The sequence below is a fragment of the Mustelus asterias genome, chromosome 23, assembly GCF_964213995.1.
Source record: "Mustelus asterias chromosome 23, sMusAst1.hap1.1, whole genome shotgun sequence".
NCBI classification, from domain to species: Eukaryota; Metazoa; Chordata; class Chondrichthyes; order Carcharhiniformes; family Triakidae; genus Mustelus; species Mustelus asterias.
In genome coordinates, this window is record NC_135823.1 from 50,993,043 (window position 1) to 51,005,847 (window position 12,805).

The following is a 12,805-nucleotide window of genomic DNA, read 5'->3' on the forward strand; positions in this document are numbered from 1 at the left end:
GTGCAATGATTAGGACAAATGCAAGAATTCCAAATTTCAAGTGATCACAACAATTTATACTACAGGAAACAAGGATGCCAATTGATTAACAAGTCAACTGCAACCAGACATTGCCTCAGGCCTCTGCATCAGAATGCATGTCACTTCTAGCAAGCATATTAAATGAACCATATTATGACCGTGACTAGTTAGCACACTCAGGATTGTTCGGCAAGTGTTTCCTAATTGCAGAACACATCCAACAGCAGACATTGTGTTTTGAGTTTTGCAAGCAGGGGCTGGTTGAGTATGGTCTGTGCTCTGCATATTACGAACATCCAAAGGATCATACAAGATTCAATCCGTTAATTGTTGGGATAAGCTGCTGACATACCTGACATCACACCTGCACTGAAATTCATACATGGCGTCGTTCGATTGTGTGGTAGGTGGAACATCTTTTTGAGCTGATGGAAACATCCTGTTCATGGAAAATACCACTCTCGTAGTCATCTTATAGTAGCAGCATGAAGCAGTTTGCTTAACCTATTTGTTCAAATATTTGAGATACTTTGCCTTTCCAGGTTAAGCAAGCCATTTTACGCTGTTACTGTGCAGTGGCTACATGAGTGGTATTTTCCACTAACAGAATTCTTAGTCCAAAAAGGCATTCTCCCTACCACATTGAGCAAGTTATGTTTGGAATTTCAGTGCCGGTCTGATGCCAGGTATGTATGCCACACACCACAATTGGCTGATGGAATCAAACAGCATGTTTGTAATGCAGATTGTTTGTCATATGCAGAGCACAGACCATAGTCTAAAGTGCGCTAATAGCTACACTAACAGCCAACTTAAGAAAATCAGTCTAGCTCGTAAGCTTATTTTATGCTTACGGGTGGGACAGAACTGAGATCTGTTCTCTGCAAATAAGAGGAATATGTCCAAGCCTTTTACCTTTTCTGAATGACCTGAAAGCTGGGGAAGTCTATAGTTCTCTGTTGCTTTCTCCTTGGCAGCACCTCAGCTAATCAGAGTCAACTTGCCAACCAATCAACAGCCTTTTTTCCTGTGGTATAAATTATTGTGATCATTTGAAATTTGGCATTCTTGAATTTGTCCTCATGAGTGCAAGGTGAAGAGTTTTAGCAACATGTCTCCCTTTTCAGCAATATGTTATATACCTAATATCTAAAAAAAAAAATCCTTCACTATTGAATTCTGCATTGTTATGCAAAGTGGTTATTATTTCCACTGTGACTTTACTAATATTACCCATGTTAACTGGGTCAGGTAGAAAATTCCACGCATTTTGAATTCATTTATATTTCCACATCTAAAGCTCACCACCTGTAATCAAAGTTCAGATACTATTCTCCTGAAAACATATTTCGCAAAAAGCCTCCTTTTTGCACTTGATCATTCCCTGAAGTACTACAATCTTTTATCTAAATCCTCAATGCTATCAGAGAAAGTTCAGTCTATATGTAAGTTTGAATCAACGTTTCAAGTCCCTATTTATATGAACAAACAGAATTGGTGCAGAAGTAGGCCATGCAGTACCTCACGTCTGCACCGCCATTCAATCAGATCGTCTCTGCTCTGTGCTACGAATTCCCCATTCCCTTCTAGTATTACTACCCCTACCCCCAACCTTTGATTCCCTTGCCTGCAAGACGCTATCTGCCTTAAAAATATTCATTAACCCCAGCTCCACCGTGTTCTGAGGCAGTGTTCCAAAGTCGCACATCCCTCAGAGAAAAATATTCTCCTCATCTCTGTCTTAAGAGGACAACCCCTAATTTTAAAATAATGCATCCCTAGTTCTGGACTTGCGCAGAAGAGAAAACATCCTTTCTACATCCACTTGGTCAAGACCATTCAGGACCTTGTATACTTCAATCAAATCACCCCTCACTCTTCTAAACTCCAGTGGAAACAAGCCCAACCTGCTTGAGAAACAGCATAGTTCAGGACTAGAACTGAGTCTGACCACAATTATATTCCATGAACATCAGAAAAGAACGTGCAGAAAGAATATTCTGTAAGAACATTGCTGAGAAGCATATTTATTGCGCAAGGAGATTGTAGTTCAATTGCGAAGAGCACAAATGGGTTGTACAGCTCTCCTTAAGTGGAATAATTGTTAAGCAAAAATATTCCTTTGAACTTTATGATAGTTGAAAGGAAACTTTGTGTAATGAGAGGAATCTTGGGCTGGTGCTGTTGGGTTTTTGAACTACCAGTACTATTTAGGGCAATGAATATTGCTTGCACAATTCTCATCGTTGGATCATCAAAAAGAGATGGTGGCTGACAGTTTAGTGAGTTTGGTTCTTGGACTTAACAGGATGAGGGGTTCCAGTGCTATTTTGCATTTTTGTTCTGTTGTTACTCTTTTCTATGCACCAATGGAATTGAGTTGAGGCGTAGCTTACTGTCGATGACCAAAATGCAGGGTGTTTGAATAGCTAGTATGTCATATTGTATAGAGAAAATTTTCATTGCAATTTTGCCAGATGTTTGTAGGTAATAACATCAAATAGAGTCTGTTTAGAGATTGATCAAAATTTCTCTGCTTACTTATGTATTATGCTATCTCAACTTTTGATAGAATCGCAGAATTGTTAGAGTAGGAGGAGTCATTCAGCCCATACACTAACTTTCTGAATGAGCAATTCCCTTGGATGGGTGAAAGGCACCATTTGCAGTGGAATTGCTTCTACCTGTTATCTAAATCAATCATCTGTTGTTATGTTAGCAATTCCAGCTTCCTGGCAGTACTTTTTAAACTTCTGTGCTAAAGCATAAAAATCAACTCATTTAAAGATAGCCTCGGCTAAATAATGATGCCTTGTGCAACTCGAGTCAGTACCTATCCAACCATGTCTTCCTGATCACTTAGACTGTGGAAATGTCACTGTGTCGCTTAGGCCAAGAACTGTGGATCAGACTTACTGAGAAGTAAAGTAATACCAGACAAGAATAGATTAGATTTAAAATCTCCCCAGTATTTAAATTGTTATATTTTGATCCAACATAACAAACGTCATGTTTTTATCATTGCAATTGAACTAAAAAATTTATAGAACTTACTTCACTGGATCAAAATGACTTTTGGCAACAAGACTGTTGATCAAGACTTTGAGCAAAGACAGAATAGCAGGAGGTTCCTGGCATATGTTTGGCATGGAGCACCTGTGTCTGTTTTAACTAAGAGATGCTGATTCTGACATACGCTGCATCTAGTTAGCTTTTGAAATATGAAGCTTATTTTTGATCATTTCCCCACTAATAATAATATAGAGTCTACTCTTTCAATGGCAACCTTGCATATGATAGCATATGCAAGGATATGTGGATAGTGGAAGTTCCATTGTAGAAATGAAATGAGTACCTTTACAGCTGTATTTCCTGTCATTTTTATACACTGGACCAGCACTCTTTCAAAAAAGAAACCTCTTGCTCTGTGAATTCCATTTACATCTGCTAACCTTCATCCAATGCTGACCTATAGTAGCAAGCAATTTGATTACTCTGTATTTCAGCAAGTGTATTACATATCAGCTAATTATCATTTGGAATGTTGAACGATGTATTTTACAGACACTTGGATCTTTCGTCAGTTTTGTATAACACTTGCTAACATCCTAACCTGAAGTTCCAGCATAAGAAGAGATATATATATATAAAATATTGCAATGTCTGTCCTAAGTTTTTAGTTTTCAGGCTTTTACTTGCATCCCCTGATTTTCACTTCATATTTTGCGTAGCAGTGTGCATTTAATTTTTGTTTGTTCAGTTTCTAAGTCAGTTGTTCCACTTGTAATCTTTTCTAAAACAATGTGAATCATAAAATTGGTCTTCATTGCTAAAAAGCATTTAAAAAAAATAATTATAGACACATTGGGAAATGCTATACTCTTTTCCAATGACTTTCTTGCTAGCACAACTCAGCTGCTTCAGTCTTTTTTGTTTTTTTTCTGCTCTTTTTCGCTTTCTGGACCACAACTCCTCACCATCCTGAAGCCAGTGTTACCATTGACTGCCTGTGGTGAAGCTGTACCCTTTCCTGTCCACTTTCCAGGGATCCAAATGGCCTCTGTTATACCCTTCCTGTCTAACCTCAGTAAGGTCACCTAAGTTGACAGCTAAAACCTTTCCCCCTGCCTCACCCCACTAAATCTCCAACACGCTGCCATTGTGTCACTTTTGGCATCGGGATTAGTTTATTTGGTCATGGATACAAAACCAATTATCAGACAGCTCTTGTTTGTCTGTCTTTCTTACTCACTTTGCCCAGTTATTATCCAAAACTTTTTGACATTCCAGAGTTTGCGATTCCATTACTTTCCTGATCCATTTTGATTTTGCATACATTCTTGCAAAATTGAAATTGATAATATTAAAGCTACTTGATGCAGAACACACAATATTTCAAGCTATATTTTGTGAAAGGATTCATGTCAGCACAGGCTGTTTTACAGTCCAGAAATAGGGAAGGCTTTGGGAACTATGTTTTATAATTTATAGCAGTGATTTCAAAAGATAACCAAAGATGTAATTTTAACTGGGTGGTGTATATATAAGCTTTGGGTTATAATTTTCTGTGCGTCACTAACTCCCAGTCGTTGACTTGATGAGCACCAAAAAGTGTAGTCCATCAGTGATTTCCGGGCCCTGTTTTGTTTGTGAGTTCTAGAGTTAAATCTCGTTGCTTATTACAAAGGTTATGGTGTTTTTAATGAGACTACTTCACTTCCAACTTTGATGTCCTAGTCTCTAATAAAATCATTACTCTCTCTCACCCTGTTCCCCTTGCAGCCCTCATCTTTACCTCCTTAAGTCCAAGAATGCAGACTTGAAATAATAGGATGGATAACTAGTTTAGCCAGATCTGTTTGGACCACTTAAAACACTACCGGGCCCAACTCCTATCTGTTAAAACTGTTCACTATTCCAGGATTATCTTGAAATGCAAGGATAATCACTAGTTCATTACTGTTTTCAGTTGTCTTAAACCCTTTTCCAGTCCCCTCCACCTGCACCTCCAACACAAGCGCAAGGACCTCATGGACTTGGTTGTCACAAAGAATGAGACAATCCGATCAGCTGTCTTTCCCTTTCCCTTCCTGCTGCTGCTCCATTACCTCTGATGTCCCCCAAGGATCTACCCTTGACCCCTTTCAATTTCTTATCTCCATGCTGCCCTGTGACATCACCTGAAAGCACAGTATTAGTTTTCACATGTATATTAATGACATCCAGCTTTACTCTAATACCACCTCCACTTCTAAATTATCAGACTGCTTCTCTGACATCTGGTACTGGATGAACAGAAATTTCCTCCCAATTAAATATTCGGAAAACTGAAACCATTATTTTCTGTCCCTGTTCCAAACCCTGTTCCCTAGCTACCAATTCCATCCCTCTTCCTGGTAACGACGTGTGATTAAGCCAGTCTGTTCACGACTGTTGATGTCACATATTCCTCATGACCTCCTATTCGCACCATCACCACGACTGCCTGTTTCCACCTCCGTAACGTTGTTTGGCTTTGTACCCATCTTAGCTCACCTGCTACTGAAACCCTTATTCATCTCTTTTTTTTTCCATCTAGATTCAACAATCCCAATGCATTCTTGGCTGTTTTCTTATGTTTTAACTTCTGTAAACTTGAGGTAATTGAAACTCTGCTGCCTGTTAACTCACAACAAGTCCTATTCCCCATCACCCTTTTATTTTGCTGACCTGCATTCACTCCTGGTTAAGCAACTACTTGGTTTTAAAATTCCCATCCTTGTTTTCAAATCCCTTCACGTGGCCTTGCCCCCCGCCTCCCCCCGCCCGATCTATGTAATCACCTCCAACCCCACAACCCTCTTGAGATCTCTGCACTGCTCTGATTCGGGCCTCTTGTGCATTTAAAATTCTCCATCATTGTTGGCTGTGCCTTTAGTTGTCTAGGTCACAAGCACTGGAATTCCTTCCCTCCACCCCTCTACCTTGTTTTCCTCATTTAAGACACAATTAAAAAAAAGTCTCTTTGGCCAAGCCTTTTGTTAATGACCTGATAACTCCTTGTGTGGCTTGGTCATATTTTGTTTTAGGATGCTCCTGTGAAGAACCTGGGGATGTTTGATTACAATAAAGGTTTATCTAAATATGTTGTTGCTGTTGACCATTTTTAATACTGTCTTGAACAAACCTCGGAATGGTAGTAGCAGCATTGTCATTTTCATGTGGAACAAACAACAATGTTTAATCATGAGTACAATTTGGCCAGGATGATGGATTTGGAGTCAGGGACACATTGGGTGGGCCTGGTAGGGAAACCAGTCTTTACGATGCCTACTTGCCATGTAAGGAGGGCTGGAACAGTATTCTGAGAGCTGCAGTGCTGAAGCATCCATTGATCAACAAAGTTTTGAACATCTTAATGTACAATCTTAATTGCAACAGGCAGCATCTTTTAAATGTAAAACCCAATGCTAAAACTGGTTTTGTTATGAATCCTTATTGCTTCTTGTGTTATTGGTCTTCCCATTCAAATTGCAGTCACATAATGGTGGTTGTGTTTAATGATTTTAAATTCTTGTAAGGTATTATCAGATGAAGTGATACACATTTAGTAAGCTTTGGAAAGTCTCTTGTTCAGCTAAGAATTGGTAATAGTTTGGATGTTTATTTTGTTGTTATGTGCAAGTATAGAAAGAAATATAGAACAATTTCTATAGTGTCTTTCACAGCCTCAGGAAGTCTCCTGATTTGCAGCCAGTGAAATACTTAAGGAGTATAAATACATTGAGCATTAGAGGTGTGAAAGCAAATATCTATCAGGATACTTTATTAAATGTAGGCGTGCATATAAATGCATTAGTTATTGCCTCTTACCTACAGCTGGCTACAGAAAATTGGAATCGAGGAATGAAAGTCTTTTTTTAAAAAGAAGTATGTGCTTTTCAATGCTGACATATCAGTCACTGTGCAAATGTGATTTAATTACCATTTGTCAGCACAGGTTGCACACAGTCCCATCTATTGGAATCATCAAACTAACTCAGCTGTCGAGTAGAGATCTTCTGATATGAACTACGTATGTGTAAAGTAGAAAGATTACTCTCCCAAGTTCAGAATTGTAACTTGTTTCCAATCCTTTTTTTTTTAAAAAAAATGACTTGGCTGTGATTTTGATTTTTGATAAGGCATCAGGGTATTGAACATCCAGCGCACTAGTAAAAGTTTCTTAATGCATGTCTCTGAAATTCCCTAACTTTGTTGTGTGCAGCCTGTTTTTTACACTGCGTGGTCCCTTTAAGATTACGGTGTGGCTACGTATGTGAGCATCTTGAAGGTAGTGTTGGTTGTGTGTGGGTTTTTTTGTTGCCTGTACGATTGTCGATTGGCTGTGCACCTGTGCAGTTTAGAGGAGGAAACATTGCATGTACATTGCATTGTATATAAAAAGAAAAGAAGCTTGCATTCCTGGCTTGGAACTATACTGCCATTCCTTTGTCAATGGATCAAAAATCTAAAGCATCCTTTCGAACAACACTGTGGGTGTACACACACTGGATGGACTGCAGAGGTTCAAGAAGGCAGCTCACCACCATCCTCTTGAATGCTGGCTGTGACAGCAATCTCAATTCTCAAGAATAAAACTGATAAACCAGTTACCGGACACTGCCACCTATTGTTCACATGGTTTTACTGGTTTGTTCATCCACACACAATGCGTTTAAAATTAAACATTATGGCAGCACGGTGGCACAGTGTTTGGTTCTGCTGCCTCAGTGCAAGGGACCCGGGTTCAATTCTGGCCTTGGGTGTGGAGTTTGCACTTTCTCCCCGTGTCTGCGTGGGTTTCCTCCACCTGTTCCGGTTTCCTCCCTCAGTCCAAAGATGTGCAGGTCAGGTGGATTGGCCATGCTAAATTGTCCCTTACTGTCTCAAGATGTGTAGGTTAGGGGGATTAGTGGGGTAAATATGTGGGGTTACGGGGAAAGGGCCTGGGTAAGACGCTCTCTTGGAGAGTCGGTGCAGACTTGATGGGCTGAATGGCCTCCTTCTGCACTTTAGGGATTCTATGATTTTATATGGTCGCTAGTGGTGGAGGGAAAATTGGGAATGCACAAGAGGCCAGAATTGGAGGAGCACACACATCTTGAAGGGTTTGTAGGGCCGGAAGATGTTAGAGATCGGGCAAGGAGACAATGGAAGGTTTCTTTTGATCTGTAGTTAGCAATGTGTTAGATATTTTAAAGACTCTGATAAGCTGTTTTGTCACAGATATATTTTGTTGAGCAGATATATCCACCAACTTGCAAACTATGGATTAAATGGATTCCTATCCCATTCTATTTCATTACGTCTCACCAGACTAATAATTATTAATCTGGTATTCTGTTTTCTTATTTTTGACAGTGATTGACACTTTAGGTCATTGATCTATTCTAGATGGCCGACTGGTGAAAGATGGAACCGGAGCATGGCTTTTATTTACAAAGACACAGATTGCAAACATGCACCTCCTAAGTCAACACCATTTTTAGTCTGTTTCCTATTTATAGAAGCAGAAGTGAATGCCTGGTTAATGTTCACTAGCTGAATACAATTAACAATGAAACGTTCTATCTAAATGTAGGTATTTTCTCTCCTTTCATTTTTTAAACTTCCTATGTTATTGCAGTGTTGCATTACTCCAAGGTCCCAGTAGAATACTCCGAGTGGTGGGAAGTTGTATGATATTTCTCACACACTGACCAATTTCAGCTCACCATATGAGCTGTCTCCATTTGAGCACTCGACTATTCTCCAACCATCTTCTCCCTTGCCTAATTTGGGAAAATTGGGGAGCTGCTCTCTAAAGAACCTCTTCATGGCTAATTTTAGAATATCATGGGTAGAGCCCTGGGAATGAGGTGACCCAGATTGTCCCTAACGCTGGCAGCTCTTTCCCTCTAATCACATTCCCGCTATTCCCAATTAATGCTTTAAAAACAAAAATGCTAATTGCTCAGGACTAGATTGGAAAACTGCCAATCCAGACAACGGAGGGAGGCAGGGGGAAAGGAAAGGTGAACGTGATGAGGATGGATGGTGACAGGATAAGCAAGTATTGCAGCAGGGTGGGTATAAAGACAGAAGTCTAATGGAGAGTCATAGTCATAGAAGTTTACAGCATGGAAACAGGCCCTTTGGCCCAACTTGTCCATGCCGCCCAGTTTTTACCACTAAGCTAGTCCCAATTGCCTGCATTTGGCCCATATCCCTCTATGCCCATCTTACCCATGTAACTGTCTAAATGTTTTTTAAAAGACAAAATTGTACCCACCTCTACTACTGCCTCTGGCAACTCGTTCCAGATACTCACCACCCTCTGAGTGAGTGAAAACATTGCCTCTCTGGACCCTTTTGTATCTCTCCCTTCTCACCTTAAACCTATACCCTCTAGTTTTAGGCTCCCCTACCTTTGGAAAAAGATATTGACTATCTAACTGACCTATGCCCCTCATTATTTTATAAACCTCTATAAGATCACCCCTAAGCCTTCTACGCTCCATGGAAAAAAGTCCCAGTTTATCCAGCTCTCCTTATAACTTATAAGAGATGTTGAGGAGCAGATGGGGAAACAGATCCTGGAGAGATGTAGGAATAACAGAGTTGTCGTGATGGGAGATTTTAATTTCCCAAACATAGATTGGAATATCCCTAGGGCTAGGGGTTTGGATGGAGAGGAGTTTGTTAGGTGTGTCCAGGAGAGTTTCCTGACACAGTATGTGGATAAGCCTACTAGAGGAGAGGCTGTACTTGATCTGGTGCTGGCTAATGAACCTGGACAGGTGGAGGATCTCTCGGTGGGTGAGCATCTTGGGGATAGCGATCATAATTCTATCTCCTTCACGATAGCATTGGAAAGAGATAGGATCAGGCAGGCTAGGAAAGTGTTTCTCTGGAGTAAAGGGAAATACAGTGTCATCAGGGAGGAAATTAGACGGGTAAATTGGAAGGAGGCATTCTTGGGGAAAAGTACCGAAGGAAAGTGGAGGATTTTCAAGGAATGTTTGTCTGGAGCTCTGCATGACAACGTTCCGATGAGACAGGGGGGTGTTGGTAGGGTACGGGAACCGTGGTGCACGAAGGTTGTGATGAACCTGGTGAATAAGAAAAGAGAGGCGTACAGAAGGTTCAGAGAGCTAGGAGGTGTTAAGGATTTAGAGGAGTATACGGGATGTAGGAAGGAGCTTAAGAAGGAAATTAGGAGAGCGAGAAGGGGTCATGAGAAGGCCTTGGCGGGTAAGATTAAGGAGAACCCCAAGGCTTTCTACAAATATGTCAAGAGTAAAAGGATGAGATGTGAAGGCATAGGACCCTTAAAAGGTGAAGGGGGAAAAGTTTGTGCGGAACCGTTAGAAATGGCGGAGCTGCTTAATGAATACTTTACCTCGGTATTCACGGTGGAAAGGGATCTGGGTGGTTGTACTGCTGGTTTGCGGTGGACAGAAAGGATCGAGCATGTGGACATAAAGAAAGAGGATGTGTTGGAACTATTGAATGGCATCAAGGTTGGTAAGTCGCCGGGACCGGATGGGATGTACCCCAGGTTACTGTGGGAGGCGAGGGAGGAGATTGCGGAGCCTTTGGCGATGATCTTTGCATCGTCGATGGAGACGGGAGAGGTTCCGGAGGATTGGAGGATTGCAGATGTGGTCCCTATATTCAAGAAAGGGAACAGGGACAGCCCGGGAAATTACCGACCGGTGAGTCTAACCTCAGTGGTTGGTAAGTTGATGGAGAGGATCCTGAGAGACAGGATTTATGATCATCTAGAGAAGTTTAGTATGATCAAAAGTAGTCAGCACGGCTTTGTCAAGGGCAGGTCGTGCCTTACGAGCCTGGTTGAGTTCTTTGAAAATGTGACCAAACACATTGACGAAGGAAGAGCGGTGGATGTGGTCTATATGGACTTCAGCAAGGCGTTCGATAAGGTCCCCCATGCAAGACTTCTTGAGAAAGTGAGAGGGCATGGGATCCAAGGGGCTGTTGCCTTGTGGATCCAGAACTGGCTTGCCTGCAGAAGGCAGAGAGTGGCTGTGGAGGGGTCTTTCTCTGCATGGCGGTCAGTGACCAGTGGAGTGCCCCAGGGATCTGTTCTGGGACCCTTGCTGTTTGTCATTTTCATAAATGACCTGGATGAGGAAGTGGAGGGATGGGTTGGTAAGTTTGCTGACGACACCAAGGTAGGTGGTGTTGTGGATAGTTTGGAGGGATGTCAGAAGTTGCAGCGAGACATAGATAGAATGCAAGACTGGGCGGAGAAGTGGCAGATGGACTTCAACCCGGATAAGTGTGTGGTGATCCATTTTGGCAGATCCAATGGGATGAAGCAGCAATATAATATGAAGGGTACCATTCTTAGCAGTGTAGAGGATCAGAAGGACCTTGGGGTCCGGGTCCATAGGACTCTTAAATCGGCCTCGCAGGTGGAGGATGCGGTCAAGAAGGCGTACGGCGTACTGGCCTTCATTAATCGAGGGATTGAGTTTAGGAGTCGGGAGATAATGCTGCAGCTTTATAGGACCCTGGTTAGACCCCACTTGGAGTACTGCGCGCAGTTCTGGTCACCTCATTACAGGAAAGATGTTGAAGCCATTGAAAGGGTGCAGAGGAGATTTACAAGGATGTTGCCTGGATTGGGGGGCATGCCTTATGAGGATAGGTTGAGGGAGCTTGGTCTCTTCTCCCTGGAGAGACGAAGGATGAGAGGTGACCTGATAGAGGTTTACAAGATGTTGAGAGGTCTGGATAGGGTAGACTCTCAGAGGCTATTTCCAAGGGCTGAAATGGTTGCTACGAGAGGACACAGGTTTAAGGTGCTGGGGGGTAGGTACAGAGGAGATGTCAGGGGTAAGTTTTTCACTCAGAGGGTGGTGGGTGAGTGGAATCGGCTGACGTCGGTGGTGGTGGAGGCAAACTCGTTGGGGTCTTTTAAGAGACTTCTGGATGAGTACATGGGATTTAATGGGATTGAGGGCTATAGATAGGCCTAGAGGTGGGGATGTGATCGGCGCAACCTGTGGGCCGAAGGGCCTGTTTGTGCTGTGGCTTTCTATGTTCTATGTTCTATGTTCTAACTCAAACCATCAAATCCTGGTAGCATCCTAGTAAATCTTTTCTGCACTCTCGTTTAATAATATCCTTGGAAGAAATTATGGAGGAAAGCAGCCCATGCAGGTGGAAACAGTATGTTTAACTACTGTAGAACCACCTGGAAAACAAATCTTGATGTGCTACATGTCACTTGCTGTTGGAAGGAAAGTCTGCAAACCATAGTTAAAAGCAATACCCAGCTGTGACATTACAACACGAGAAATGATTGACAAATGGTGTGGTGTGTGTTGGATGCAAGGGAAGAGTGGTATTTACTTTGCATTGTGTGGGTTGTCTTCCTGTTGGAACAATTGCCTCCAGTGATGGATGGGTACTCGGATATTTTTGCATGTAATTACATGATGTTCAAAATAAGAGCATTTCTGCTGACAGAATGGTCACTGCATTCCCTGGTCACATTTTCCATAACCATCTGATACCCAGGTGCATACATTTTCTCCTGCCTTGCTATTTTGTCTGGCATGGCGTACCATTATTTTGATCCATTTATTAAGTTTGGCAATTTAAAATATATAAATGCGTACTTTTAATTCACAGCAAGATTTCAATAAATATGAGATATGCCAATTTACCTTGCCTATTATTGAGAGGGACATTTGTTTGCAGATTGGAAAAGAGTCAAAGAGCTTTGCTGGTGTTGTTCACAACAGGTATC

General features: G+C 41.7%; 1 protein-coding gene across 2 annotated transcripts in view; it reads left to right on the forward strand.

Annotated features, from left to right (window-relative positions):
- Positions 1–12,805, forward strand: part of lmtk2 (lemur tyrosine kinase 2) — a 119,736-nt gene that overhangs the window by 76,333 nt on the left and 30,598 nt on the right. The gene's annotated exons all lie outside the window — the stretch shown is intronic.